Source organism: Portunus trituberculatus, chromosome 47 (genome assembly GCF_017591435.1).
Source record: "Portunus trituberculatus isolate SZX2019 chromosome 47, ASM1759143v1, whole genome shotgun sequence".
Taxonomy (NCBI): domain Eukaryota; kingdom Metazoa; phylum Arthropoda; class Malacostraca; order Decapoda; family Portunidae; genus Portunus; species Portunus trituberculatus.
The window spans coordinates 5,845,200-5,845,495 of NC_059301.1; positions in this window are offsets into that span (position 1 = coordinate 5,845,200).

Sequence of the window (296 nt, forward strand, 5' to 3'; positions counted from 1 at the left end):
AATAAGTGCACAATCACGTTGTGACTTAAATTAAAATGGTGAACGAAAGAAAACACATCCACCCACCCACCCACCCACCCAACCAACCCACCCCCACCCACCCACCCACCACACCACACACACACACACACACACACACACACACACACACACACACACACACACACACACACACACACACACACACACACACACACACACACACACACACACACACACACACACACACACACACACACACACACACACACACACACACACACACACACACACACACACACACAAACACACACACA